This window comes from Schistocerca gregaria, unplaced genomic scaffold (genome assembly GCF_023897955.1).
Source record: "Schistocerca gregaria isolate iqSchGreg1 unplaced genomic scaffold, iqSchGreg1.2 ptg000392l, whole genome shotgun sequence".
Classification (NCBI taxonomy): domain Eukaryota; kingdom Metazoa; phylum Arthropoda; class Insecta; order Orthoptera; family Acrididae; genus Schistocerca; species Schistocerca gregaria.
In genome coordinates this window covers 71,022-95,207 of record NW_026061831.1, presented here as the reverse complement: position 1 = coordinate 95,207, position 24,186 = coordinate 71,022, and the positions used below count along the sequence as shown (strand labels likewise).

Sequence of the window (24,186 nt, the reverse complement as noted above, 5' to 3'; positions counted from 1 at the left end):
ATCGCCGCCAGAACGCCGTCCTCTGCGTACTCTTGCGTCGCCAGAGCCGACTCTTGCCAAAGGATGCGAAATGTGCGCGGATATGCTGTCCGAATGCGTCTGGATGTGCTCCCCTAGCCTACCTCGAAATGCGCCTGCCAGGTACCATCACCTTCGGCCGCTGCCGACAGGCGGGAAGCCGACACAGTGCGGCGCCGGGGCGCTCCCCTGTGCGGTGGTGGTGTAATGGTCAGCATAGTTGCCTTCCAAGCAGTTGATCCGGGTTCGATTCCCGGCCACCGCAGCAGGCTTTTAATTTCGCGTATGGGTACTTTTGCCACGCGCCTTGAAATTAATGTTTTGTTTTCCTCCCTGTTACTCGCTGCAGACCAGCCTGTAGTGTGTCTCGACTTGTCTCGACTTTGCTCGGCTGACGCGAGAGCTGACGCTCTCAAATCGGCCTATATCAAAACAACAAGCACGAGAAACGACTGAGAGAGATAAGGAGAGGCGAGGCGATAGACACACAGCACGCCCCTTCATTTCACGGTGGCGTCTCCCTGACCGAATCGGGCTGTGGCTCCGAAAACAAAGGAGAAAGAAAAATAGGAAGTAAAACTGCCAACAGTAGCCTGTGTTCCGATGCACTTACCCGCCCAAGTGCTGACAAGGGCCAAAGTTGTTACGCATCGGCATTCGGACATTTCCTTTCATTTTCTCTTTATCGGTTGAGAACCAGTGTATTGAGCACACTATGGCCATTGGCGAGTGAATGCTGTAGCGCTTCCCGACAGGTCGGGTTCGGAACCTCTGTCAACTTCCACGCAGGGTGGTCATCACACTCGCCAGCTGAAATCGGCGCTGCCTTTTCGTAGTAGTAAAAGCGTAGTGGCCCGTGGGGGGATCGAACCCACGACCTTCGCGTTATTAGCACGACGCTCTAACCAACTGAGCTAACGGGCCTCGACAGATGCTGTTGCTCAGGCCTACGCTGGAACCGTGTGGCATGAAGCCATACACCATTTCTATGGCCGTCGTGTGTCTGCTTCCCTCGTCTATATTCTGCTGACTGTCACGAAACAGTAGCTATATTGCGAGCAGGACGGGAAACGGCAGCTCGGACAGCTCAAACTTGTCACGAGTAGTGTGGAAAAAATTCCGTTCCGGTACCGGGAATCGAACCCGGGCCTCCTGGGTGAAAGCCAGGTATCCTAGCCACTAGACCACACCGGATCTGTGCGTCTCTTTAACGGTTCGGACGGTTCCTTGGCGCATTTCGTGCCGAGTCCCGCGTCGGCGCCCATCTCTCTTTACGAGCATCTTTGCGCATGCTGACTGGCAAGGCGCGCACCTCAAACGTCTCAGAGCAATGCTTTTGGCTTCATGCTCTGCTGGGAGAAGAGGAAAAGGGAAGCTGTAAGTAGCAATAACAGGAAGTAAACATTTTCCCGCTGAAGCGTTGTGGATAACAAACAAGAAATAAGTTGGGGCCCCAGCAACAGCACCACCATCAGTCACAGAAAATTAAATGCCCCGGGTGAGGATCGAACTCACGACCTTATGATTATGAGACTTACGCGCTGCCTACTGCGCTACCGAGGCACCGGTTAACCGTTTGTCCTGGAAACTGGGTAAGTATCACACCGAATGTTAGACGTGAAGACACTGTACTTCCTGGATAACGTGTTCTGTTTGCTACACGTGCATTGCCGGCCCAGTTGATTGCGGTGTTGCTGCAGCTTTTGCAACGATAGGCAGCACTCCTTGTCGTTAAAGTTCAGTGCCTCGGAGGCACCTGGACACAGCAACTTGTGAGGCCAGGCCGACGCTAGTCTATAGAACATGATGCGAGCGTCCCAGTGGGGACCCGCTAGTGCTGCGTTCTCGGTTCTTCTCAAGGGAATCCAGCTATACATTCTTGTGGATCGTGCATGTCAAGCGCGCAAGCCACACGGCAGCATTACCGCGGGAAAAGCAAAATGATGCATCGGCCGGGAATCGAACCCGGGCCGCCCGCGTGGCAGGCGAGCATTCTACCACTGAACCACCGATGCTCCGGTCGGTATCAACTTCAAGCTGCTTCCCGAGCAGTTGTCTTAAGGGAAAGTGGGACTGTCGTCAAGCGCCATAGCATTCTGTCGAGAAGATGCTGCAGACGCTGAACCCTGCACTGTACTGCTTAAAATCGCCGCCAGAACGCCGTCCTCTGCGTACTCTTGCGTCGCCAGAGCCGACTCTTGCCAAAGGATGCGAAATGTGCGCGGATATGCTGTCCGAATGCGTCTGGATGTGCTCCCCTAGCCTACCTCGAAATGCGCCTGCCAGGTACCATCACCTTCGGCCGCTGCCGACAGGCGGGAAGCCGACACAGTGCGGCGCCGGGGCGCTCCCCTGTGCGGTGGTGGTGTAATGGTCAGCATAGTTGCCTTCCAAGCAGTTGATCCGGGTTCGATTCCCGGCCACCGCAGCAGGCTTTTAATTTCGCGTATGGGTACTTTTGCCACGCGCCTTGAAATTAATGTTTTGTTTTCCTCCCTGTTACTCGCTGCAGACCAGCCTGTAGTGTGTCTCGACTTGTCTCGACTTTGCTCGGCTGACGCGAGAGCTGACGCTCTCAAATCGGCCTATATCAAAACAACAAGCACGAGAAACGACTGAGAGAGATAAGGAGAGGCGAGGCGATAGACACACAGCACGCCCCTTCATTTCACGGTGGCGTCTCCCTGACCGAATCGGGCTGTGGCTCCGAAAACAAAGGAGAAAGAAAAATAGGAAGTAAAACTGCCAACAGTAGCCTGTGTTCCGATGCACTTACCCGCCCAAGTACTGACAAGGGCCAAAGTTGTTACGCATCGGCATTCGGACATTTCCTTTCATTTTCTCTTTATCGGTTGAGAACCAGTGTATTGAGCACACTATGGCCATTGGCGAGTGAATGCTGTAGCGCTTCCCGACAGGTCGGGTTCGGAACCTCTGTCAACTTCCACGCAGGGTGGTCATCACACTCGCCAGCTGAAATCGGCGCTGCCTTTTCGTAGTAGTAAAAGCGTAGTGGCCCGTGGGGGGATCGAACCCACGACCTTCGCGTTATTAGCACGACGCTCTAACCAACTGAGCTAACGGGCCTCGACAGATGCAGTTGCTCAGGCCTACGCTGGAACCGTGTGGCATGAAGCCATACACCATTTCTATGGCCGTCGTGTGTCTGCTTCCCTCGTCTATATTCTGCTGACTGTCACGAAACAGTAGCTATATTGCGAGCAGGACGGGAAACGGCAGCTCGGACAGCTCAAACTTGTCACGAGTAGTGTGGAAAAAATTCCGTTCCGGTACCGGGAATCGAACCCGGGCCTCCTGGGTGAAAGCCAGGTATCCTAGCCACTAGACCACACCGGATCTGTGCGTCTCTTTAACGGTTCGGACGGTCCCTTGGCGCATTTCGTGCCGAGTCCCGCGTCGGCGCCCATCTCTCTTTACGAGCATCTTTGCGCATGCTGACTGGCAAGGCGCGCACCTCAAACGTCTCAGAGCAATGCTTTTGGCTTCATGCTCTGCTGGGAGAAGAGGAAAAGGGAAGCTGTAAGTAGCAATAACAGGAAGTAAACATTTTCCCGCTGAAGCGTTGTGGATAACAAACAAGAAATAAGTTGGGGCCCCAGCAACAGCACCACCATCAGTCACAGAAAATTAAATGCCCCGGGTGAGGATCGAACTCACGACCTTATGATTATGAGACTTACGCGCTGCCTACTGCGCTACCGAGGCACCGGTTAACCGTTTGTCCTGGAAACTGGGTAAGTATCACACCGAATGTTAGACGTGAAGACACTGTACTTCCTGGATAACGTGTTCTGTTTGCTACACGTGCATTGCCGGCCCAGTTGATTGCGGTGTTGCTGCAGCTTTTGCAACGATAGGCAGCACTCCTTGTCGTTAAAGTTCAGTGCCTCGGAGGCACCTGGACACAGCAACTTGTGAGGCCAGGCCGACGCTAGTCTATAGAACATGATGCGAGCGTCCCAGTGGGGACCCGCTAGTGCTGCGTTCTCGGTTCTTCTCAAGGGAATCCAGCTATACATTCTTGTGGATCGTGCATGTCAAGCGCGCAAGCCACACGGCAGCATTACCGCGGGAAAAGCAAAATGATGCATCGGCCGGGAATCGAACCCGGGCCGCCCGCGTGGCAGGCGAGCATTCTACCACTGAACCACCGATGCTCCGGTCGGTATCAACTTCAAGCTGCTTCCCGAGCAGTTGTCTTAAGGGAAAGTGGGACTGTCGTCAAGCGCCATAGCATTCTGTCGAGAAGATGCTGCAGACGCTGAACCCTGCACTGTACTGCTTAAAATCGCCGCCAGAACGCCGTCCTCTGCGTACTCTTGCGTCGCCAGAGCCGACTCTTGCCAAAGGATGCGAAATGTGCGCGGATATGCTGTCCGAATGCGTCTGGATGTGCTCCCCTAGCCTACCTCGAAATGCGCCTGCCAGGTACCATCACCTTCGGCCGCTGCCGACAGGCGGGAAGCCGACACAGTGCGGCGCCGGGGCGCTCCCCTGTGCGGTGGTGGTGTAATGGTCAGCATAGTTGCCTTCCAAGCAGTTGATCCGGGTTCGATTCCCGGCCACCGCAGCAGGCTTTTAATTTCGCGTATGGGTACTTTTGCCACGCGCCTTGAAATTAATGTTTTGTTTTCCTCCCTGTTACTCGCTGCAGACCAGCCTGTAGTGTGTCTCGACTTGTCTCGACTTTGCTCGGCTGACGCGAGAGCTGACGCTCTCAAATCGGCCTATATCAAAACAACAAGCACGAGAAACGACTGAGAGAGATAAGGAGAGGCGAGGCGATAGACACACAGCACGCCCCTTCATTTCACGGTGGCGTCTCCCTGACCGAATCGGGCTGTGGCTCCGAAAACAAAGGAGAAAGAAAAATAGGAAGTAAAACTGCCAACAGTAGCCTGTGTTCCGATGCACTTACCCGCCCAAGTGCTGACAAGGGCCAAAGTTGTTACGCATCGGCATTCGGACATTTCCTTTCATTTTCTCTTTATCGGTTGAGAACCAGTGTATTGAGCACACTATGGCCATTGGCGAGTGAATGCTGTAGCGCTTCCCGACAGGTCGGGTTCGGAACCTCTGTCAACTTCCACGCAGGGTGGTCATCACACTCGCCAGCTGAAATCGGCGCTGCCTTTTCGTAGTAGTAAAAGCGTAGTGGCCCGTGGGGGGATCGAACCCACGACCTTCGCGTTATTAGCACGACGCTCTAACCAACTGAGCTAACGGGCCTCGACAGATGCTGTTGCTCAGGCCTACGCTGGAACCGTGTGGCATGAAGCCATACACCATTTCTATGGCCGTCGTGTGTCTGCTTCCCTCGTCTATATTCTGCTGACTGTCACGAAACAGTAGCTATATTGCGAGCAGGACGGGAAACGGCAGCTCGGACAGCTCAAACTTGTCACGAGTAGTGTGGAAAAAATTCCGTTCCGGTACCGGGAATCGAACCCGGGCCTCCTGGGTGAAAGCCAGGTATCCTAGCCACTAGACCACACCGGATCTGTGCGTCTCTTTAACGGTTCGGACGGTCCCTTGGCGCATTTCGTGCCGAGTCCCGCGTCGGCGCCCATCTCTCTTTACGAGCATCTTTGCGCATGCTGACTGGCAAGGCGCGCACCTCAAACGTCTCAGAGCAATGCTTTTGGCTTCATGCTCTGCTGGGAGAAGAGGAAAAGGGAAGCTGTAAGTAGCAATAACAGGAAGTAAACATTTTCCCGCTGAAGCGTTGTGGATAACAAACAAGAAATAAGTTGGGGCCCCAGCAACAGCACCACCATCAGTCACAGAAAATTAAATGCCCCGGGTGAGGATCGAACTCACGACCTTATGATTATGAGACTTACGCGCTGCCTACTGCGCTACCGAGGCACCGGTTAACCGTTTGTCCTGGAAACTGGGTAAGTATCACACCGAATGTTAGACGTGAAGACACTGTACTTCCTGGATAACGTGTTCTGTTTGCTACACGTGCATTGCCGGCCCAGTTGATTGCGGTGTTGCTGCAGCTTTTGCAACGATAGGCAGCACTCCTTGTCGTTAAAGTTCAGTGCCTCGGAGGCACCTGGACACAGCAACTTGTGAGGCCAGGCCGACGCTAGTCTATAGAACATGATGCGAGCGTCCCAGTGGGGACCCGCTAGTGCTGCGTTCTCGGTTCTTCTCAAGGGAATCCAGCTATACATTCTTGTGGATCGTGCATGTCAAGCGCGCAAGCCACACGGCAGCATTACCGCGGGAAAAGCAAAATGATGCATCGGCCGGGAATCGAACCCGGGCCGCCCGCGTGGCAGGCGAGCATTCTACCACTGAACCACCGATGCTCCGGTCGGTATCAACTTCAAGCTGCTTCCCGAGCAGTTGTCTTAAGGGAAAGTGGGACTGTCGTCAAGCGCCATAGCATTCTGTCGAGAAGATGCTGCAGACGCTGAACCCTGCACTGTACTGCTTAAAATCGCCGCCAGAACGCCGTCCTCTGCGTACTCTTGCGTCGCCAGAGCCGACTCTTGCCAAAGGATGCGAAATGTGCGCGGATATGCTGTCCGAATGCGTCTGGATGTGCTCCCCTAGCCTACCTCGAAATGCGCCTGCCAGGTACCATCACCTTCGGCCGCTGCCGACAGGCGGGAAGCCGACACAGTGCGGCGCCGGGGCGCTCCCCTGTGCGGTGGTGGTGTAATGGTCAGCATAGTTGCCTTCCAAGCAGTTGATCCGGGTTCGATTCCCGGCCACCGCAGCAGGCTTTTAATTTCGCGTATGGGTACTTTTGCCACGCGCCTTGAAATTAATGTTTTGTTTTCCTCCCTGTTACTCGCTGCAGACCAGCCTGTAGTGTGTCTCGACTTGTCTCGACTTTGCTCGGCTGACGCGAGAGCTGACGCTCTCAAATCGGCCTATATCAAAACAACAAGCACGAGAAACGACTGAGAGAGATAAGGAGAGGCGAGGCGATAGACACACAGCACGCCCCTTCATTTCACGGTGGCGTCTCCCTGACCGAATCGGGCTGTGGCTCCGAAAACAAAGGAGAAAGAAAAATAGGAAGTAAAACTGCCAACAGTAGCCTGTGTTCCGATGCACTTACCCGCCCAAGTGCTGACAAGGGCCAAAGTTGTTACGCATCGGCATTCGGACATTTCCTTTCATTTTCTCTTTATCGGTTGAGAACCAGTGTATTGAGCACACTATGGCCATTGGCGAGTGAATGCTGTAGCGCTTCCCGACAGGTCGGGTTCGGAACCTCTGTCAACTTCCACGCAGGGTGGTCATCACACTCGCCAGCTGAAATCGGCGCTGCCTTTTCGTAGTAGTAAAAGCGTAGTGGCCCGTGGGGGGATCGAACCCACGACCTTCGCGTTATTAGCACGACGCTCTAACCAACTGAGCTAACGGGCCTCGACAGATGCTGTTGCTCAGGCCTACGCTGGAACCGTGTGGCATGAAGCCATACACCATTTCTATGGCCGTCGTGTGTCTGCTTCCCTCGTCTATATTCTGCTGACTGTCACGAAACAGTAGCTATATTGCGAGCAGGACGGGAAACGGCAGCTCGGACAGCTCAAACTTGTCACGAGTAGTGTGGAAAAAATTCCGTTCCGGTACCGGGAATCGAACCCGGGCCTCCTGGGTGAAAGCCAGGTATCCTAGCCACTAGACCACACCGGATCTGTGCGTCTCTTTAACGGTTCGGACGGTCCCTTGGCGCATTTCGTGCCGAGTCCCGCGTCGGCGCCCATCTCTCTTTACGAGCATCTTTGCGCATGCTGACTGGCAAGGCGCGCACCTCAAACGTCTCAGAGCAATGCTTTTGGCTTCATGCTCTGCTGGGAGAAGAGGAAAAGGGAAGCTGTAAGTAGCAATAACAGGAAGTAAACATTTTCCCGCTGAAGCGTTGTGGATAACAAACAAGAAATAAGTTGGGGCCCCAGCAACAGCACCACCATCAGTCACAGAAAATTAAATGCCCCGGGTGAGGATCGAACTCACGACCTTATGATTATGAGACTTACGCGCTGCCTACTGCGCTACCGAGGCACCGGTTAACCGTTTGTCCTGGAAACTGGGTAAGTATCACACCGAATGTTAGACGTGAAGACACTGTACTTCCTGGATAACGTGTTCTGTTTGCTACACGTGCATTGCCGGCCCAGTTGATTGCGGTGTTGCTGCAGCTTTTGCAACGATAGGCAGCACTCCTTGTCGTTAAAGTTCAGTGCCTCGGAGGCACCTGGACACAGCAACTTGTGAGGCCAGGCCGACGCTAGTCTATAGAACATGATGCGAGCGTCCCAGTGGGGACCCGCTAGTGCTGCGTTCTCGGTTCTTCTCAAGGGAATCCAGCTATACATTCTTGTGGATCGTGCATGTCAAGCGCGCAAGCCACACGGCAGCATTACCGCGGGAAAAGCAAAATGATGCATCGGCCGGGAATCGAACCCGGGCCGCCCGCGTGGCAGGCGAGCATTCTACCACTGAACCACCGATGCTCCGGTCGGTATCAACTTCAAGCTGCTTCCCGAGCAGTTGTCTTAAGGGAAAGTGGGACTGTCGTCAAGCGCCATAGCATTCTGTCGAGAAGATGCTGCAGACGCTGAACCCTGCACTGTACTGCTTAAAATCGCCGCCAGAACGCCGTCCTCTGCGTACTCTTGCGTCGCCAGAGCCGACTCTTGCCAAAGGATGCGAAATGTGCGCGGATATGCTGTCCGAATGCGTCTGGATGTGCTCCCCTAGCCTACCTCGAAATGCGCCTGCCAGGTACCATCACCTTCGGCCGCTGCCGACAGGCGGGAAGCCGACACAGTGCGGCGCCGGGGCGCTCCCCTGTGCGGTGGTGGTGTAATGGTCAGCATAGTTGCCTTCCAAGCAGTTGATCCGGGTTCGATTCCCGGCCACCGCAGCAGGCTTTTAATTTCGCGTATGGGTACTTTTGCCACGCGCCTTGAAATTAATGTTTTGTTTTCCTCCCTGTTACTCGCTGCAGACCAGCCTGTAGTGTGTCTCGACTTGTCTCGACTTTGCTCGGCTGACGCGAGAGCTGACGCTCTCAAATCGGCCTATATCAAAACAACAAGCACGAGAAACGACTGAGAGAGATAAGGAGAGGCGAGGCGATAGACACACAGCACGCCCCTTCATTTCACGGTGGCGTCTCCCTGACCGAATCGGGCTGTGGCTCCGAAAACAAAGGAGAAAGAAAAATAGGAAGTAAAACTGCCAACAGTAGCCTGTGTTCCGATGCACTTACCCGCCCAAGTACTGACAAGGGCCAAAGTTGTTACGCATCGGCATTCGGACATTTCCTTTCATTTTCTCTTTATCGGTTGAGAACCAGTGTATTGAGCACACTATGGCCATTGGCGAGTGAATGCTGTAGCGCTTCCCGACAGGTCGGGTTCGGAACCTCTGTCAACTTCCACGCAGGGTGGTCATCACACTCGCCAGCTGAAATCGGCGCTGCCTTTTCGTAGTAGTAAAAGCGTAGTGGCCCGTGGGGGGATCGAACCCACGACCTTCGCGTTATTAGCACGACGCTCTAACCAACTGAGCTAACGGGCCTCGACAGATGCTGTTGCTCAGGCCTACGCTGGAACCGTGTGGCATGAAGCCATACACCATTTCTATGGCCGTCGTGTGTCTGCTTCCCTCGTCTATATTCTGCTGACTGTCACGAAACAGTAGCTATATTGCGAGCAGGACGGGAAACGGCAGCTCGGACAGCTCAAACTTGTCACGAGTAGTGTGGAAAAAATTCCGTTCCGGTACCGGGAATCGAACCCGGGCCTCCTGGGTGAAAGCCAGGTATCCTAGCCACTAGACCACACCGGATCTGTGCGTCTCTTTAACGGTTCGGACGGTCCCTTGGCGCATTTCGTGCCGAGTCCCGCGTCGGCGCCCATCTCTCTTTACGAGCATCTTTGCGCATGCTGACTGGCAAGGCGCGCACCTCAAACGTCTCAGAGCAATGCTTTTGGCTTCATGCTCTGCTGGGAGAAGAGGAAAAGGGAAGCTGTAAGTAGCAATAACAGGAAGTAAACATTTTCCCGCTGAAGCGTTGTGGATAACAAACAAGAAATAAGTTGGGGCCCCAGCAACAGCACCACCATCAGTCACAGAAAATTAAATGCCCCGGGTGAGGATCGAACTCACGACCTTATGATTATGAGACTTACGCGCTGCCTACTGCGCTACCGAGGCACCGGTTAACCGTTTGTCCTGGAAACTGGGTAAGTATCACACCGAATGTTAGACGTGAAGACACTGTACTTCCTGGATAACGTGTTCTGTTTGCTACACGTGCATTGCCGGCCCAGTTGATTGCGGTGTTGCTGCAGCTTTTGCAACGATAGGCAGCACTCCTTGTCGTTAAAGTTCAGTGCCTCGGAGGCACCTGGACACAGCAACTTGTGAGGCCAGGCCGACGCTAGTCTATAGAACATGATGCGAGCGTCCCAGTGGGGACCCGCTAGTGCTGCGTTCTCGGTTCTTCTCAAGGGAATCCAGCTATACATTCTTGTGGATCGTGCATGTCAAGCGCGCAAGCCACACGGCAGCATTACCGCGGGAAAAGCAAAATGATGCATCGGCCGGGAATCGAACCCGGGCCGCCCGCGTGGCAGGCGAGCATTCTACCACTGAACCACCGATGCTCCGGTCGGTATCAACTTCAAGCTGCTTCCCGAGCAGTTGTCTTAAGGGAAAGTGGGACTGTCGTCAAGCGCCATAGCATTCTGTCGAGAAGATGCTGCAGACGCTGAACCCTGCACTGTACTGCTTAAAATCGCCGCCAGAACGCCGTCCTCTGCGTACTCTTGCGTCGCCAGAGCCGACTCTTGCCAAAGGATGCGAAATGTGCGCGGATATGCTGTCCGAATGCGTCTGGATGTGCTCCCCTAGCCTACCTCGAAATGCGCCTGCCAGGTACCATCACCTTCGGCCGCTGCCGACAGGCGGGAAGCCGACACAGTGCGGCGCCGGGGCGCTCCCCTGTGCGGTGGTGGTGTAATGGTCAGCATAGTTGCCTTCCAAGCAGTTGATCCGGGTTCGATTCCCGGCCACCGCAGCAGGCTTTTAATTTCGCGTATGGGTACTTTTGCCACGCGCCTTGAAATTAATGTTTTGTTTTCCTCCCTGTTACTCGCTGCAGACCAGCCTGTAGTGTGTCTCGACTTGTCTCGACTTTGCTCGGCTGACGCGAGAGCTGACGCTCTCAAATCGGCCTATATCAAAACAACAAGCACGAGAAACGACTGAGAGAGATAAGGAGAGGCGAGGCGATAGACACACAGCACGCCCCTTCATTTCACGGTGGCGTCTCCCTGACCGAATCGGGCTGTGGCTCCGAAAACAAAGGAGAAAGAAAAATAGGAAGTAAAACTGCCAACAGTAGCCTGTGTTCCGATGCACTTACCCGCCCAAGTACTGACAAGGGCCAAAGTTGTTACGCATCGGCATTCGGACATTTCCTTTCATTTTCTCTTTATCGGTTGAGAACCAGTGTATTGAGCACACTATGGCCATTGGCGAGTGAATGCTGTAGCGCTTCCCGACAGGTCGGGTTCGGAACCTCTGTCAACTTCCACGCAGGGTGGTCATCACACTCGCCAGCTGAAATCGGCGCTGCCTTTTCGTAGTAGTAAAAGCGTAGTGGCCCGTGGGGGGATCGAACCCACGACCTTCGCGTTATTAGCACGACGCTCTAACCAACTGAGCTAACGGGCCTCGACAGATGCTGTTGCTCAGGCCTACGCTGGAACCGTGTGGCATGAAGCCATACACCATTTCTATGGCCGTCGTGTGTCTGCTTCCCTCGTCTATATTCTGCTGACTGTCACGAAACAGTAGCTATATTGCGAGCAGGACGGGAAACGGCAGCTCGGACAGCTCAAACTTGTCACGAGTAGTGTGGAAAAAATTCCGTTCCGGTACCGGGAATCGAACCCGGGCCTCCTGGGTGAAAGCCAGGTATCCTAGCCACTAGACCACACCGGATCTGTGCGTCTCTTTAACGGTTCGGACGGTCCCTTGGCGCATTTCGTGCCGAGTCCCGCGTCGGCGCCCATCTCTCTTTACGAGCATCTTTGCGCATGCTGACTGGCAAGGCGCGCACCTCAAACGTCTCAGAGCAATGCTTTTGGCTTCATGCTCTGCTGGGAGAAGAGGAAAAGGGAAGCTGTAAGTAGCAATAACAGGAAGTAAACATTTTCCCGCTGAAGCGTTGTGGATAACAAACAAGAAATAAGTTGGGGCCCCAGCAACAGCACCACCATCAGTCACAGAAAATTAAATGCCCCGGGTGAGGATCGAACTCACGACCTTATGATTATGAGACTTACGCGCTGCCTACTGCGCTACCGAGGCACCGGTTAACCGTTTGTCCTGGAAACTGGGTAAGTATCACACCGAATGTTAGACGTGAAGACACTGTACTTCCTGGATAACGTGTTCTGTTTGCTACACGTGCATTGCCGGCCCAGTTGATTGCGGTGTTGCTGCAGCTTTTGCAACGATAGGCAGCACTCCTTGTCGTTAAAGTTCAGTGCCTCGGAGGCACCTGGACACAGCAACTTGTGAGGCCAGGCCGACGCTAGTCTATAGAACATGATGCGAGCGTCCCAGTGGGGACCCGCTAGTGCTGCGTTCTCGGTTCTTCTCAAGGGAATCCAGCTATACATTCTTGTGGATCGTGCATGTCAAGCGCGCAAGCCACACGGCAGCATTACCGCGGGAAAAGCAAAATGATGCATCGGCCGGGAATCGAACCCGGGCCGCCCGCGTGGCAGGCGAGCATTCTACCACTGAACCACCGATGCTCCGGTCGGTATCAACTTCAAGCTGCTTCCCGAGCAGTTGTCTTAAGGGAAAGTGGGACTGTCGTCAAGCGCCATAGCATTCTGTCGAGAAGATGCTGCAGACGCTGAACCCTGCACTGTACTGCTTAAAATCGCCGCCAGAACGCCGTCCTCTGCGTACTCTTGCGTCGCCAGAGCCGACTCTTGCCAAAGGATGCGAAATGTGCGCGGATATGCTGTCCGAATGCGTCTGGATGTGCTCCCCTAGCCTACCTCGAAATGCGCCTGCCAGGTACCATCACCTTCGGCCGCTGCCGACAGGCGGGAAGCCGACACAGTGCGGCGCCGGGGCGCTCCCCTGTGCGGTGGTGGTGTAATGGTCAGCATAGTTGCCTTCCAAGCAGTTGATCCGGGTTCGATTCCCGGCCACCGCAGCAGGCTTTTAATTTCGCGTATGGGTACTTTTGCCACGCGCCTTGAAATTAATGTTTTGTTTTCCTCCCTGTTACTCGCTGCAGACCAGCCTGTAGTGTGTCTCGACTTGTCTCGACTTTGCTCGGCTGACGCGAGAGCTGACGCTCTCAAATCGGCCTATATCAAAACAACAAGCACGAGAAACGACTGAGAGAGATAAGGAGAGGCGAGGCGATAGACACACAGCACGCCCCTTCATTTCACGGTGGCGTCTCCCTGACCGAATCGGGCTGTGGCTCCGAAAACAAAGGAGAAAGAAAAATAGGAAGTAAAACTGCCAACAGTAGCCTGTGTTCCGATGCACTTACCCGCCCAAGTACTGACAAGGGCCAAAGTTGTTACGCATCGGCATTCGGACATTTCCTTTCATTTTCTCTTTATCGGTTGAGAACCAGTGTATTGAGCACACTATGGCCATTGGCGAGTGAATGCTGTAGCGCTTCCCGACAGGTCGGGTTCGGAACCTCTGTCAACTTCCACGCAGGGTGGTCATCACACTCGCCAGCTGAAATCGGCGCTGCCTTTTCGTAGTAGTAAAAGCGTAGTGGCCCGTGGGGGGATCGAACCCACGACCTTCGCGTTATTAGCACGACGCTCTAACCAACTGAGCTAACGGGCCTCGACAGATGCTGTTGCTCAGGCCTACGCTGGAACCGTGTGGCATGAAGCCATACACCATTTCTATGGCCGTCGTGTGTCTGCTTCCCTCGTCTATATTCTGCTGACTGTCACGAAACAGTAGCTATATTGCGAGCAGGACGGGAAACGGCAGCTCGGACAGCTCAAACTTGTCACGAGTAGTGTGGAAAAAATTCCGTTCCGGTACCGGGAATCGAACCCGGGCCTCCTGGGTGAAAGCCAGGTATCCTAGCCACTAGACCACACCGGATCTGTGCGTCTCTTTAACGGTTCGGACGGTCCCTTGGCGCATTTCGTGCCGAGTCCCGCGTCGGCGCCCATCTCTCTTTACGAGCATCTTTGCGCATGCTGACTGGCAAGGCGCGCACCTCAAACGTCTCAGAGCAATGCTTTTGGCTTCATGCTCTGCTGGGAGAAGAGGAAAAGGGAAGCTGTAAGTAGCAATAACAGGAAGTAAACATTTTCCCGCTGAAGCGTTGTGGATAACAAACAAGAAATAAGTTGGGGCCCCAGCAACAGCACCACCATCAGTCACAGAAAATTAAATGCCCCGGGTGAGGATCGAACTCACGACCTTATGATTATGAGACTTACGCGCTGCCTACTGCGCTACCGAGGCACCGGTTAACCGTTTGTCCTGGAAACTGGGTAAGTATCACACCGAATGTTAGACGTGAAGACACTGTACTTCCTGGATAACGTGTTCTGTTTGCTACACGTGCATTGCCGGCCCAGTTGATTGCGGTGTTGCTGCAGCTTTTGCAACGATAGGCAGCACTCCTTGTCGTTAAAGTTCAGTGCCTCGGAGGCACCTGGACACAGCAACTTGTGAGGCCAGGCCGACGCTAGTCTATAGAACATGATGCGAGCGTCCCAGTGGGGACCCGCTAGTGCTGCGTTCTCGGTTCTTCTCAAGGGAATCCAGCTATACATTCTTGTGGATCGTGCATGTCAAGCGCGCAAGCCACACGGCAGCATTACCGCGGGAAAAGCAAAATGATGCATCGGCCGGGAATCGAACCCGGGCCGCCCGCGTGGCAGGCGAGCATTCTACCACTGAACCACCGATGCTCCGGTCGGTATCAACTTCAAGCTGCTTCCCGAGCAGTTGTCTTAAGGGAAAGTGGGACTGTCGTCAAGCGCCATAGCATTCTGTCGAGAAGATGCTGCAGACGCTGAACCCTGCACTGTACTGCTTAAAATCGCCGCCAGAACGCCGTCCTCTGCGTACTCTTGCGTCGCCAGAGCCGACTCTTGCCAAAGGATGCGAAATGTGCGCGGATATGCTGTCCGAATGCGTCTGGATGTGCTCCCCTAGCCTACCTCGAAATGCGCCTGCCAGGTACCATCACCTTCGGCCGCTGCCGACAGGCGGGAAGCCGACACAGTGCGGCGCCGGGGCGCTCCCCTGTGCGGTGGTGGTGTAATGGTCAGCATAGTTGCCTTCCAAGCAGTTGATCCGGGTTCGATTCCCGGCCACCGCAGCAGGCTTTTAATTTCGCGTATGGGTACTTTTGCCACGCGCCTTGAAATTAATGTTTTGTTTTCCTCCCTGTTACTCGCTGCAGACCAGCCTGTAGTGTGTCTCGACTTGTCTCGACTTTGCTCGGCTGACGCGAGAGCTGACGCTCTCAAATCGGCCTATATCAAAACAACAAGCACGAGAAACGACTGAGAGAGATAAGGAGAGGCGAGGCGATAGACACACAGCACGCCCCTTCATTACACGGTGGCGTCTCCCTGACCGAATCGGGCTGTGGCTCCGAAAACAAAGGAGAAAGAAAAATAGGAAGTAAAACTGCCAACAGTAGCCTGTGTTCCGATGCACTTACCCGCCCAAGTACTGACAAGGGCCAAAGTTGTTACGCATCGGCATTCGGACATTTCCTTTCATTTTCTCTTTATCGGTTGAGAACCAGTGTATTGAGCACACTATGGCCATTGGCGAGTGAATGCTGTAGCGCTTCCCGACAGGTCGGGTTCGGAACCTCTGTCAACTTCCACGCAGGGTGGTCATCACACTCGCCAGCTGAAATCGGCGCTGCCTTTTCGTAGTAGTAAAAGCGTAGTGGCCCGTGGGGGGATCGAACCCACGACCTTCGCGTTATTAGCACGACGCTCTAACCAACTGAGCTAACGGGCCTCGACAGATGCTGTTGCTCAGGCCTACGCTGGAACCGTGTGGCATGAAGCCATACACCATTTCTATGGCCGTCGTGTGTCTGCTTCCCTCGTCTATATTCTGCTGACTGTCACGAAACAGTAGCTATATTGCGAGCAGGACGGGAAACGGCAGCTCGGACAGCTCAAACTTGTCACGAGTAGTGTGGAAAAAATTCCGTTCCGGTACCGGGAATCGAACCCGGGCCTCCTGGGTGAAAGCCAGGTATCCTAGCCACTAGACCACACCGGATCTGTGCGTCTCTTTAACGGTTCGGACGGTCCCTTGGCGCATTTCGTGCCGAGTCCCGCGTCGGCGCCCATCTCTCTTTACGAGCATCTTTGCGCATGCTGACTGGCAAGGCGCGCACCTCAAACGTCTCAGAGCAATGCTTTTGGCTTCATGCTCTGCTGGGAGAAGAGGAAAAGGGAAGCTGTAAGTAGCAATAACAGGAAGTAAACATTTTCCCGCTGAAGCGTTGTGGATAACAAACAAGAAATAAGTTGGGGCCCCAGCAACAGCACCACCATCAGTCACAGAAAATTAAATGCCCCGGGTGAGGATCGAACTCACGACCTTATGATTATGAGACTTACGCGCTGCCTACTGCGCTACCGAGGCACCGGTTAACCGTTTGTCCTGGAAACTGGGTAAGTATCACACCGAATGTTAGACGTGAAGACACTGTACTTCCTGGATAACGTGTTCTGTTTGCTACACGTGCATTGCCGGCCCAGTTGATTGCGGTGTTGCTGCAGCTTTTGCAACGATAGGCAGCACTCCTTGTCGTTAAAGTTCAGTGCCTCGGAGGCACCTGGACACAGCAACTTGTGAGGCCAGGCCGACGCTAGTCTATAGAACATGATGCGAGCGTCCCAGTGGGGACCCGCTAGTGCTGCGTTCTCGGTTCTTCTCAAGGGAATCCAGCTATACATTCTTGTGGATCGTGCATGTCAAGCGCGCAAGCCACACGGCAGCATTACCGCGGGAAAAGCAAAATGATGCATCGGCCGGGAATCGAACCCGGGCCGCCCGCGTGGCAGGCGAGCATTCTACCACTGAACCACCGATGCTCCGGTCGGTATCAACTTCAAGCTGCTTCCCGAGCAGTTGTCTTAAGGGAAAGTGGGACTGTCGTCAAGCGCCATAGCATTCTGTCGAGAAGATGCTGCAGACGCTGAACCCTGCACTGTACTGCTTAAAATCGCCGCCAGAACGCCGTCCTCTGCGTACTCTTGCGTCGCCAGAGCCGACTCTTGCCAAAGGATGCGAAATGTGCGCGGATATGCTGTCCGAATGCGTCTGGATGTGCTCCCCTAGCCTACCTCGAAATGCGCCTGCCAGGTACCATCACCTTCGGCCGCTGCCGACAGGCGGGAAGCCGACACAGTGCGGCGCCGGGGCGCTCCCCTGTGCGGTGGTGGTGTAATGGTCAGCATAGTTGCCTTCCAAGCAGTTGATCCGGGTTCGATTCCCGGCCACCGCAGCAGGCTTTTAATTTCGCGTATGGGTACTTTTGCCACGCGCCTTGAAATTAATGTTTTGTTTTCCTCCCTGTTACTCGCTGCAGACCAGCCTGTAGTGTGTCTCGACTTGTCTCGACTTTGCTCGGCTGACGCGAGAGCTGACGCTCTCAAATCGGCCTATATCAAAACAACAAGCACGAGAAACGACTGAGAGAGATAAGGAGAGGCGAGGCGATAGACACACAGCACGCCCCTTCATTTCACGGTGGCGTCTCCCTGACCGAATCGGGCTGTGGCTCCGAAAACAAAGGAGAAAGAAAAATAGGAAGTAAAACTGCCAACAGTAGCCTGTGTTCCGATGCACTTACCCGCCCAAGTACTGACAAGGGCCAAAGTTGTTACGCATCGGCATTCGGACATTTCCTTTCATTTTCTCTTTATCGGTTGAGAACCAGTGTATTGAGCACACTATGGCCATTGGCGAGTGAATGCTGTAGCGCTTCCCGACAGGTCGGGTTCGGAACCTCTGTCAACTTCCACGCAGGGTGGTCATCACACTCGCCAGCTGAAATCGGCGCTGCCTTTTCGTAGTAGTAAAAGCGTAGTGGCCCGTGGGGGGATCGAACCCACGACCTTCGCGTTATTAGCACGACGCTCTAACCAACTGAGCTAACGGGCCTCGACAGATGCTGTTGCTCAGGCCTACGCTGGAACCGTGTGGCATGAAGCCATACACCATTTCTATGGCCGTCGTGTGTCTGCTTCCCTCGTCTATATTCTGCTGACTGTCACGAAACAGTAGCTATATTGCGAGCAGGACGGGAAACGGCAGCTCGGACAGCTCAAACTTGTCACGAGTAGTGTGGAAAAAATTCCGTTCCGGTACCGGGAATCGAACCCGGGCCTCCTGGGTGAAAGCCAGGTATCCTAGCCACTAGACCACACCGGATCTGTGCGTCTCTTTAACGGTTCGGACGGTCCCTTGGCGCATTTCGTGCCGAGTCCCGCGTCGGCGCCCATCTCTCTTTACGAGCATCTTTGCGCATGCTGACTGGCAAGGCGCGCACCTCAAACGTCTCAGAGCAATGCTTTTGGCTTCATGCTCTGCTGGGAGAAGAGGAAAAGGGAAGCTGTAAGTAGCAATAACAGGAAGTAAACATTTTCCCGCTGAAGCGTTGTGGATAACAAACAAGAAATAAGTTGGGGCCCCAGCAACAGCACCACCATCAGTCACAGAAAATTAAATGCCCCGGGTGAGGATCGAACTCACGACCTTATGATTATGAGACTTACGCGCTGCCTACTGCGCTACCGAGGCACCGGTTAACCGTTTGTCCTGGAAACTGGGTAAGTATCACACCGAATGTTAGACGTGAAGACACTGTACTTCCTGGATAACGTGTTCTGTTTGCTACACGTGCATTGCCGGCCCAGTTGATTGCGGTGTTGCTGCAGCTTTTGCAACGATAGGCAGCACTCCTTGTCGTTAAAGTTCAGTGCCTCGGAGGCACCTGGACACAGCAACTTGTGAGGCCAGGCCGACGCTAGTCTATAGAACATGATGCGAGCGTCCCAGTGGGGACCCGCTAGTGCTGCGTTCTCGGTTCTTCTCAAGGGAATCCAGCTATACATTCTTGTGGATCGTGCATGTCAAGCGCGCAAGCCACACGGCAGCATTACCGCGGGAAAAGCAAAATGATGCATCGGCCGGGAATCGAACCCGGGCCGCCCGCGTGGCAGGCGAGCATTCTACCACTGAACCACCGATGCTCCGGTCGGTATCAACTTCAAGCTGCTTCCCGAGCAGTTGTCTTAAGGGAAAGTGGGACTGTCGTCAAGCGCCATAGCATTCTGTCGAGAAGATGCTGCAGACGCTGAACCCTGCACTGTACTGCTTAAAATCGCCGCCAGAACGCCGTCCTCTGCGTACTCTTGCGTCGCCAGAGCCGACTCTTGCCAAAGGATGCGAAATGTGCGCGGATATGCTGTCCGAATGCGTCTGGATGTGCTCCCCTAGCCTACCTCGAAATGCGCCTGCCAGGTACCATCACCTTCGGCCGCTGCCGACAGGCGGGAAGCCGACACAGTGCGGCGCCGGGGCGCTCCCCTGTGCGGTGGTGGTGTAATGGTCAGCATAGTTGCCTTCCAAGCAGTTGATCCGGGTTCGATTCCCGGCCACCGCAGCAGGCTTTTAATTTCGCGTATGGGTACTTTTGCCACGCGCCTTGAAATTAATGTTTTGTTTTCCTCCCTGTTACTCGCTGCAGACCAGCCTGTAGTGTGTCTCGACTTGTCTCGACTTTGCTCGGCTGACGCGAGAGCTGACGCTCTCAAATCGGCCTATATCAAAACAACAAGCACGAGAAACGACTGAGAGAGATAAGGAGAGGCGAGGCGATAGACACACAGCACGCCCCTTCATTTCACGGTGGCGTCTCCCTGACCGAATCGGGCTGTGGCTCCGAAAACAAAGGAGAAAGAAAAATAGGAAGTAAAACTGCCAACAGTAGCCTGTGTTCCGATGCACTTACCCGCCCAAGTACTGACAAGGGCCAAAGTTGTTACGCATCGGCATTCGGACATTTCCTTTCATTTTCTCTTTATCGGTTGAGAACCAGTGTATTGAGCACACTATGGCCATTGGCGAGTGAATGCTGTAGCGCTTCCCGACAGGTCGGGTTCGGAACCTCTGTCAACTTCCACGCAGGGTGGTCATCACACTCGCCAGCTGAAATCGGCGCTGCCTTTTCGTAGTAGTAAAAGCGTAGTGGCCCGTGGGGGGATCGAACCCACGACCTTCGCGTTATTAGCACGACGCTCTAACCAACTTTTTTTTTTTTTTTTTTTTTTTTTTTCTTTTTTTGTTTTTTTTTTTTTTTTTTTATTGTTTTCCTTAACCACTTTTTTTTTTTTTTTTTTTTTTTTTTTTTTTGATCTTCCAGAAGGGATCCATTCTTCCACCAGAACTCAATCCATTTCTTCTAGGTGAGTGAGGCGTTAACGGCAAAAAAAAAATGATGACACTATCAACTATGTTAAGCAGTGTCGAACTAAAGTACCTTTTCTGGTTAGGATTAATAAATAAATAAATAAGAAATAAGTGATTAAAAAGGAATCTTCTCCTTTGTTGGTGCAAAATATAAGAAAACGAAAAGTGTTTGTTTTTTTCTCTAGTGTTGTCTTCACATCTTTCGTCTGTTATTGTCCTCTGCTGCTCCTCAATGATGTAGCGAATAGTCGGTTTCGCCTTACTTCGAAAGAAGGTTAAACATGCATTCATGTCTCGTGGTATAGTTTCGGGCGTTCTTTAAATATTACGTTCCCCGTCATGGCAAGACTGACGGGTCGAGTGTCGAATCGCATATCACACAATGGTCTTGCTTAAAAAGTTGGCAAAGGTCGCCTTGTAGTTACGTTCGCGTGCGATCATGCTGTGCTGCAGGGTCAGGTATAGAACGAAATCGTCTTTGTTCTTATCGCCAGTACTAAAAATATAGTGCACTGTGTGACCTATTATCCAGTTGACAGCATTCCGCTTTGTCCTGGGAAATGGGATTGCTTCAGGGTTGAGAAAGTCAGCTGGCGTTATCGCAGATGGTGAGGTCCTCTTGATGCTCGACAGTTTCTGTCGGGCGTAACCCCATATATCTTTCGTGGTACCACAGACGAAACGGTGTTCTTCGCTGTCTATGAGATTACACGTGACACACATTGGCGAGTCCTGCAAATGAATTGCATGAAGCCTGGACTGCGTCGGGATTTTTCTATTGACGGCAGCGTACCACGTCGCCTTTACTTGCGAAGGTAAGTAGGGGCTGTGGATGTTTTGCCACGTCGCGTCCCAGTTGTAGTTTGGAAATTTTTGTTCGATAACATTCCGTGATTTAGTTGCCACAAAGGAGTTGTAGATTGCCTTAACTGTCGTCAAATTCTTTTCAGAGACTGTTGTATGGACATAACTATACTCTAAGAGAAAACTCTTGAAGTGGTAGAGCGCAGTCGGTATATGGTGCACATCAATTGGCGGTTGAAGATCAGTCGGTGCGATTTCATTCAGGACAAGAGCGGTCAGACTGGTCGGTGACTGTTTCCATAGCTTGTAAGTTTTGCAGAAATAAAGAGCTTTCGCTTTTTTGTGTACATCGGTGAGACTGAGTCCGCCATCTCGCGTTGGGAGTGTCAAGGTGTCATATCGAACTTTAAAGATCTGGCCACGACATACAAAGTGTCCAAGCGCGGACAGCATGCATTTGGCTATATCGGTGGGGATGGGCAAAACTTGAGCCACATAATTGATTTTGGCAGTGATATAAATATTGGCCAATTCAACCTTTTGAAGCTCGTCCAATTTCCTGACGCTATGTAACTTCGCACAAGCACGAATTTTGTTGAGCAATTGCTTATAATTGGCGGCAATGGTGTGGCGGATGGTGTTCCGAAAATCGACACCGAGACACGTCATCCTAGTGATCTCTTTAAGCTGGCCATGACCGATCGCGCCTATGCCTTGCCCAATGTTCATGATCCCTGATTTCGTCCAATGCAGTTTCGCACCAGATGCCTTTTCATATTGTGAGATGATCAGGAGACCCCTCTCGACCTCATTGACATTCATAGCTAGGAAGGTAACATCATCAGCGTAAGCTCGGCACACTATCTTCTGCCCGTGTATGTGGAGTCCTTGTAAACGTTCCGTCAAGGTGACTAGCAGCGGTTCGATCGCAATGGCAAACAGCGCCATCGACATAGGGCAGCCCTGCCTAACAGAACTGTTTATCGGGACGGCGCGACTTGGCTGACCGTTAACGACAAGTTTGGATGTACTATTCCGTAACAATTTCTGTATGATGCTGATGAACTGCGGAGGAAAACCCAGAGTCTGCATTATCTGGAAAAGGTAAGGATGGTTCACTCTGTCGAAAGCCTGTGCGAAATCTAAAGTTACGATAGCACATCGGATTTTGCAAGCGTCCGCAACAGAAATCACATCTCGATAGTCTGATAATGTCTGATATATAGCTCTGTCCTTTCCAACACTCGTTTGATGTGATCCAATGACGGTATGCATCACAGTTTTCATTCTCGTTGCGAGAATGCGAGCAAAAATTTTGTAGTCGCTGTTGAGCAACGTAATGGGTCGCAAAGTTGCGACGGTGTTATTGCTCGTCCGTTTCGGGAGTAAGACCACAAGTCCTTCACTGAATGGCGGAGGAATGGGCATGTCCGGTTGGAGAAGTTCGTTGCAGAGCACCGTCAGCTTTGTCTTCAGTTGTGGCCAGAAGACTTGATAAAGTTCCACCGGGAGACCGTCACATCCGGGAGATTTGTTTTTTGGACTGTGGAACACCACATCTTCCAGTTCATCTTCCGTTACATCGGTGACGAGTTCGGCTACATCCGCAGGGCGAAGCCTGTGCGTTAAGCTGCTCCGGAACTCTGCAAGGGCTTCGTCGTCGGTAGGTTTATTGGACATCAAGTCAGTGTAATAAGTTTGAACGGCGTCTCTGATATCGTGTTGCCGAGTTAGAATCGTGCCGTCTTCGGATTGTAGTTCAGTTAAGATCTTTGTCCGTGCTCGTTTAGTTTCACGTATCAGGTGATAAATGGATGGCTGTTCGCCTTTTGCCATAGTCGAAACCCGACCTCTAATTTTGTAACCTTCCATCTGTTTTCGTTTCAAAAGTAATATTTTTGCTTGCAGTCTTTTAATGCGGGGGTAGTTGTCAATCACAGTGGCATCAAGAGTATATAAGTCTCGAAGACATTGATAATAAAACTCCATCGTTCTCTTAAACCACCAGTTCTTATTCCGGGAATATTGTATCATGGATTTACGAATTTTCGGTTTAGCGCATTCGAGCCACCATTGCAATGCCGAGCCGTACGTACTGAATTTGGCTTCACTTTCATTCCACGCTCGAGTGAAGGCTTCTCTGCATTCAGGATCGTCTAAATGTGCAACATTTAGTTTCCATAGTCCTTTGCCTCGGTAGGTTTCCTGTTTCCCCAAATTCAGCGTGCAAATATAAGCCGCATGGTCGGAGAAACTGGTTGGCCAGACCTCAGTTTGTAAAATTCGCTGTCTGAGAGTGTCCGATACGTAAATGCGGTCCAATCTACTCGCTGAATGATTCGTGACGTGAGTAAAACCAGGTGTTGTACCAAACTTGTGCTCCCACGTATCGACTAAACGTAAATCCTTGACGATCTGTTCTAATTCAATCGATTTATTGAAATGCGGCGTCTGATCTTTGGCGTTAAGTACACAGTTAAAATCTCCCGCCAATATTAGGTGGTCATATTGTGTTGCAAAAAGCGGAAGTATTTCTTCCTTGAAAAAGTCCGCTCGGCGTCGCCTATTAGTTGAGCCGGATGGTGCATACAGATTTAGGAGTCTAACATTATTGATAGTCACGCCAATTCCCCTACAACTTATGAGTCGTTCTACATTCTGGACGATAATTCCTTCTTTCGTGAGAATAGCGGTGCCTAAATCGGAACCGTGTCCCGGATTGGCCGTCACATTATAACCGGGAATGTGGTTCAAAGCAATGTCGGCGACCTCCTGAAGCAAGAGGATATCAATGTCGGCGGCGTATAAGAGGTCTACGATGTTGTC

General features: G+C 52.7%; 46 non-coding genes across 46 annotated transcripts; 10 read left to right on the top strand and 36 right to left on the bottom strand.

Moving 5' to 3' along the window:
* Positions 1-211: 211 nt before the first annotated feature.
* Positions 212-283, top strand: Trnag-ucc (transfer RNA glycine (anticodon UCC)). The gene has a single exon. It is a non-coding gene; the product is annotated as a tRNA-Gly (tRNA).
* Positions 284-868: 585 nt separating this feature from the next.
* Trnai-aau (transfer RNA isoleucine (anticodon AAU)) lies at positions 869-942 on the bottom strand. The gene has a single exon. It is a non-coding gene; the product is annotated as a tRNA-Ile (tRNA).
* Positions 943-1,140: 198 nt separating this feature from the next.
* Trnae-uuc (transfer RNA glutamic acid (anticodon UUC)) lies at positions 1,141-1,212 on the bottom strand. The gene has a single exon. It is a non-coding gene; the product is annotated as a tRNA-Glu (tRNA).
* A 296-nt stretch (positions 1,213-1,508) lies between these two features.
* On the bottom strand, positions 1,509-1,581 carry Trnam-cau (transfer RNA methionine (anticodon CAU)). Its single transcript has one exon. It is a non-coding gene; the product is annotated as a tRNA-Met (tRNA).
* A 381-nt stretch (positions 1,582-1,962) lies between these two features.
* On the bottom strand, positions 1,963-2,033 carry Trnag-gcc (transfer RNA glycine (anticodon GCC)). The gene has a single exon. It is a non-coding gene; the product is annotated as a tRNA-Gly (tRNA).
* A 341-nt stretch (positions 2,034-2,374) lies between these two features.
* Positions 2,375-2,446, top strand: Trnag-ucc (transfer RNA glycine (anticodon UCC)). The gene has a single exon. It is a non-coding gene; the product is annotated as a tRNA-Gly (tRNA).
* A 585-nt stretch (positions 2,447-3,031) lies between these two features.
* Trnai-aau (transfer RNA isoleucine (anticodon AAU)) lies at positions 3,032-3,105 on the bottom strand. The gene has a single exon. It is a non-coding gene; the product is annotated as a tRNA-Ile (tRNA).
* Positions 3,106-3,303: 198 nt separating this feature from the next.
* Positions 3,304-3,375, bottom strand: Trnae-uuc (transfer RNA glutamic acid (anticodon UUC)). Its single transcript has one exon. It is a non-coding gene; the product is annotated as a tRNA-Glu (tRNA).
* Positions 3,376-3,671: 296 nt separating this feature from the next.
* On the bottom strand, positions 3,672-3,744 carry Trnam-cau (transfer RNA methionine (anticodon CAU)). Its single transcript has one exon. It is a non-coding gene; the product is annotated as a tRNA-Met (tRNA).
* A 381-nt stretch (positions 3,745-4,125) lies between these two features.
* On the bottom strand, positions 4,126-4,196 carry Trnag-gcc (transfer RNA glycine (anticodon GCC)). Its single transcript has one exon. It is a non-coding gene; the product is annotated as a tRNA-Gly (tRNA).
* A 341-nt stretch (positions 4,197-4,537) lies between these two features.
* Trnag-ucc (transfer RNA glycine (anticodon UCC)) lies at positions 4,538-4,609 on the top strand. Its single transcript has one exon. It is a non-coding gene; the product is annotated as a tRNA-Gly (tRNA).
* A 585-nt stretch (positions 4,610-5,194) lies between these two features.
* On the bottom strand, positions 5,195-5,268 carry Trnai-aau (transfer RNA isoleucine (anticodon AAU)). The gene has a single exon. It is a non-coding gene; the product is annotated as a tRNA-Ile (tRNA).
* Positions 5,269-5,466: 198 nt separating this feature from the next.
* Trnae-uuc (transfer RNA glutamic acid (anticodon UUC)) lies at positions 5,467-5,538 on the bottom strand. The gene has a single exon. It is a non-coding gene; the product is annotated as a tRNA-Glu (tRNA).
* Positions 5,539-5,834: 296 nt separating this feature from the next.
* Positions 5,835-5,907, bottom strand: Trnam-cau (transfer RNA methionine (anticodon CAU)). The gene has a single exon. It is a non-coding gene; the product is annotated as a tRNA-Met (tRNA).
* A 381-nt stretch (positions 5,908-6,288) lies between these two features.
* On the bottom strand, positions 6,289-6,359 carry Trnag-gcc (transfer RNA glycine (anticodon GCC)). The gene has a single exon. It is a non-coding gene; the product is annotated as a tRNA-Gly (tRNA).
* Positions 6,360-6,700: 341 nt separating this feature from the next.
* Trnag-ucc (transfer RNA glycine (anticodon UCC)) lies at positions 6,701-6,772 on the top strand. The gene has a single exon. It is a non-coding gene; the product is annotated as a tRNA-Gly (tRNA).
* A 585-nt stretch (positions 6,773-7,357) lies between these two features.
* Positions 7,358-7,431, bottom strand: Trnai-aau (transfer RNA isoleucine (anticodon AAU)). Its single transcript has one exon. It is a non-coding gene; the product is annotated as a tRNA-Ile (tRNA).
* A 198-nt stretch (positions 7,432-7,629) lies between these two features.
* On the bottom strand, positions 7,630-7,701 carry Trnae-uuc (transfer RNA glutamic acid (anticodon UUC)). The gene has a single exon. It is a non-coding gene; the product is annotated as a tRNA-Glu (tRNA).
* Positions 7,702-7,997: 296 nt separating this feature from the next.
* Positions 7,998-8,070, bottom strand: Trnam-cau (transfer RNA methionine (anticodon CAU)). The gene has a single exon. It is a non-coding gene; the product is annotated as a tRNA-Met (tRNA).
* Positions 8,071-8,451: 381 nt separating this feature from the next.
* Trnag-gcc (transfer RNA glycine (anticodon GCC)) lies at positions 8,452-8,522 on the bottom strand. The gene has a single exon. It is a non-coding gene; the product is annotated as a tRNA-Gly (tRNA).
* A 341-nt stretch (positions 8,523-8,863) lies between these two features.
* Trnag-ucc (transfer RNA glycine (anticodon UCC)) lies at positions 8,864-8,935 on the top strand. Its single transcript has one exon. It is a non-coding gene; the product is annotated as a tRNA-Gly (tRNA).
* Positions 8,936-9,520: 585 nt separating this feature from the next.
* On the bottom strand, positions 9,521-9,594 carry Trnai-aau (transfer RNA isoleucine (anticodon AAU)). The gene has a single exon. It is a non-coding gene; the product is annotated as a tRNA-Ile (tRNA).
* A 198-nt stretch (positions 9,595-9,792) lies between these two features.
* Positions 9,793-9,864, bottom strand: Trnae-uuc (transfer RNA glutamic acid (anticodon UUC)). Its single transcript has one exon. It is a non-coding gene; the product is annotated as a tRNA-Glu (tRNA).
* A 296-nt stretch (positions 9,865-10,160) lies between these two features.
* Trnam-cau (transfer RNA methionine (anticodon CAU)) lies at positions 10,161-10,233 on the bottom strand. Its single transcript has one exon. It is a non-coding gene; the product is annotated as a tRNA-Met (tRNA).
* A 381-nt stretch (positions 10,234-10,614) lies between these two features.
* On the bottom strand, positions 10,615-10,685 carry Trnag-gcc (transfer RNA glycine (anticodon GCC)). The gene has a single exon. It is a non-coding gene; the product is annotated as a tRNA-Gly (tRNA).
* Positions 10,686-11,026: 341 nt separating this feature from the next.
* Positions 11,027-11,098, top strand: Trnag-ucc (transfer RNA glycine (anticodon UCC)). Its single transcript has one exon. It is a non-coding gene; the product is annotated as a tRNA-Gly (tRNA).
* Positions 11,099-11,683: 585 nt separating this feature from the next.
* Positions 11,684-11,757, bottom strand: Trnai-aau (transfer RNA isoleucine (anticodon AAU)). Its single transcript has one exon. It is a non-coding gene; the product is annotated as a tRNA-Ile (tRNA).
* Positions 11,758-11,955: 198 nt separating this feature from the next.
* Positions 11,956-12,027, bottom strand: Trnae-uuc (transfer RNA glutamic acid (anticodon UUC)). The gene has a single exon. It is a non-coding gene; the product is annotated as a tRNA-Glu (tRNA).
* Positions 12,028-12,323: 296 nt separating this feature from the next.
* Trnam-cau (transfer RNA methionine (anticodon CAU)) lies at positions 12,324-12,396 on the bottom strand. Its single transcript has one exon. It is a non-coding gene; the product is annotated as a tRNA-Met (tRNA).
* Positions 12,397-12,777: 381 nt separating this feature from the next.
* Trnag-gcc (transfer RNA glycine (anticodon GCC)) lies at positions 12,778-12,848 on the bottom strand. The gene has a single exon. It is a non-coding gene; the product is annotated as a tRNA-Gly (tRNA).
* Positions 12,849-13,189: 341 nt separating this feature from the next.
* On the top strand, positions 13,190-13,261 carry Trnag-ucc (transfer RNA glycine (anticodon UCC)). Its single transcript has one exon. It is a non-coding gene; the product is annotated as a tRNA-Gly (tRNA).
* Positions 13,262-13,846: 585 nt separating this feature from the next.
* Trnai-aau (transfer RNA isoleucine (anticodon AAU)) lies at positions 13,847-13,920 on the bottom strand. Its single transcript has one exon. It is a non-coding gene; the product is annotated as a tRNA-Ile (tRNA).
* Positions 13,921-14,118: 198 nt separating this feature from the next.
* On the bottom strand, positions 14,119-14,190 carry Trnae-uuc (transfer RNA glutamic acid (anticodon UUC)). Its single transcript has one exon. It is a non-coding gene; the product is annotated as a tRNA-Glu (tRNA).
* Positions 14,191-14,486: 296 nt separating this feature from the next.
* On the bottom strand, positions 14,487-14,559 carry Trnam-cau (transfer RNA methionine (anticodon CAU)). The gene has a single exon. It is a non-coding gene; the product is annotated as a tRNA-Met (tRNA).
* Positions 14,560-14,940: 381 nt separating this feature from the next.
* Positions 14,941-15,011, bottom strand: Trnag-gcc (transfer RNA glycine (anticodon GCC)). Its single transcript has one exon. It is a non-coding gene; the product is annotated as a tRNA-Gly (tRNA).
* Positions 15,012-15,352: 341 nt separating this feature from the next.
* Positions 15,353-15,424, top strand: Trnag-ucc (transfer RNA glycine (anticodon UCC)). Its single transcript has one exon. It is a non-coding gene; the product is annotated as a tRNA-Gly (tRNA).
* Positions 15,425-16,009: 585 nt separating this feature from the next.
* Positions 16,010-16,083, bottom strand: Trnai-aau (transfer RNA isoleucine (anticodon AAU)). The gene has a single exon. It is a non-coding gene; the product is annotated as a tRNA-Ile (tRNA).
* A 198-nt stretch (positions 16,084-16,281) lies between these two features.
* Trnae-uuc (transfer RNA glutamic acid (anticodon UUC)) lies at positions 16,282-16,353 on the bottom strand. The gene has a single exon. It is a non-coding gene; the product is annotated as a tRNA-Glu (tRNA).
* Positions 16,354-16,649: 296 nt separating this feature from the next.
* Positions 16,650-16,722, bottom strand: Trnam-cau (transfer RNA methionine (anticodon CAU)). The gene has a single exon. It is a non-coding gene; the product is annotated as a tRNA-Met (tRNA).
* Positions 16,723-17,103: 381 nt separating this feature from the next.
* Positions 17,104-17,174, bottom strand: Trnag-gcc (transfer RNA glycine (anticodon GCC)). The gene has a single exon. It is a non-coding gene; the product is annotated as a tRNA-Gly (tRNA).
* A 341-nt stretch (positions 17,175-17,515) lies between these two features.
* Trnag-ucc (transfer RNA glycine (anticodon UCC)) lies at positions 17,516-17,587 on the top strand. The gene has a single exon. It is a non-coding gene; the product is annotated as a tRNA-Gly (tRNA).
* A 585-nt stretch (positions 17,588-18,172) lies between these two features.
* Positions 18,173-18,246, bottom strand: Trnai-aau (transfer RNA isoleucine (anticodon AAU)). The gene has a single exon. It is a non-coding gene; the product is annotated as a tRNA-Ile (tRNA).
* A 198-nt stretch (positions 18,247-18,444) lies between these two features.
* Positions 18,445-18,516, bottom strand: Trnae-uuc (transfer RNA glutamic acid (anticodon UUC)). The gene has a single exon. It is a non-coding gene; the product is annotated as a tRNA-Glu (tRNA).
* Positions 18,517-18,812: 296 nt separating this feature from the next.
* On the bottom strand, positions 18,813-18,885 carry Trnam-cau (transfer RNA methionine (anticodon CAU)). The gene has a single exon. It is a non-coding gene; the product is annotated as a tRNA-Met (tRNA).
* A 381-nt stretch (positions 18,886-19,266) lies between these two features.
* On the bottom strand, positions 19,267-19,337 carry Trnag-gcc (transfer RNA glycine (anticodon GCC)). Its single transcript has one exon. It is a non-coding gene; the product is annotated as a tRNA-Gly (tRNA).
* A 341-nt stretch (positions 19,338-19,678) lies between these two features.
* Trnag-ucc (transfer RNA glycine (anticodon UCC)) lies at positions 19,679-19,750 on the top strand. The gene has a single exon. It is a non-coding gene; the product is annotated as a tRNA-Gly (tRNA).
* Positions 19,751-24,186: the final 4,436 nt, after the last annotated feature.